A 1199-nucleotide genomic window follows, 5' to 3' on the forward strand; every position below is an offset into this window, starting at 1 on the left:
AGGAGGAGCCGGGCTCTCCTGGAGCATCCACCACGCAACGGGACTGCGGGGGCACAACGGGACTGGGTGGGGGCACAGCGGGACTGGGGGGGCACAGCGGGACCACTGCCCTGAGCCCAGCAGAACAGCCAGCTCAGCTCCCAGCGCTTGTGCCCAGACCCTCATCATGCTGCAGTGGCCCCCCAGGAAAAGAAGGGACAAGCGCAGGGGCTGCCGGGGCTGCCGTGCACCCTGCCTCAGGGACAGACGCAATCCTGCCCTTCAGAGAACCAGCAGTTTTACTGGGAACGCACCAGAAGCACAAAATAACAAACCTCTGGAGACAGCCCATGCCCTGGGCAGCCGGCCCAGGCTTAACTGGGGGATTATTAATTTTCTTTTCTTTTTTATTTTTCCTGCTTTAGAAACGTTAATTCTCTGTCTCCCCTCCAAGGAAATGTCCTGGTATTGCAACATTCCATCAGTAACGTCACTGTGAGCTGTTCTGCAAATGCCACAGCCCAAAGAGCTGATGGTTTTTCCCTCCCTCTAGTGCAGTCATAATTCCTCTTTCCAGCCTCAGACATGTCTGCAAATGTCTCATCCCGACCCCTTCCCTTCCTGCCAGCAATGTCCCTTCCCTGGGCGAGCAGGTCCGAGTTTGCCACCTGGCGCCCGGCACTTCCTTGGACTCCACTGCTGGAGAGGCAGAAGGTCCTTGGCTGAGTTATACGACAGCACTTCCCTGGGAGGCGGCTGCCCTCAGGACAGGCAGGGAACAGACCTCACCAGAAATCAGCTTTATCTCTGCAAACGTCCGTCTGAAGGCCACTGAGCACAGGAAGGACACTACACCACGTCCCTCAGCAGCACCTCCACACGGCTGGGAAACCCTCCAGGGATGGGGACTCCACCACTGCCCTGGGCAGTCGGGGACAGGCCAGGACAACCCCAACACGGAAGAAATTGTTCCTAATAACCAAAATAAACCAACCTGTTCCACTAGTCACTCCAGAGGCAGTAAAGACACCAGCAGCGCGCTGCTGTGTGACACCCCCCAACGGTGCTGCACAGCGCCAGAGCCCTGCTGCTTTCTGAAGGATCAGTACACCTGGACTCCGCAAAATTCAGCTGAGACAGAAGCCGCTGTGGCTGGCAGGTACTCCGACGCTGGGTGAGCCCCGCCCGCAGGTGTCTGTGGGTTCAGCCGGGCGCACTGT

This window comes from Buceros rhinoceros, unplaced genomic scaffold (assembly GCF_000710305.1).
Source record: "Buceros rhinoceros silvestris isolate BGI_N320 unplaced genomic scaffold, ASM71030v1 scaffold35258, whole genome shotgun sequence".
NCBI lineage: Eukaryota > Metazoa > Chordata > Aves > Bucerotiformes > Bucerotidae > Buceros > Buceros rhinoceros.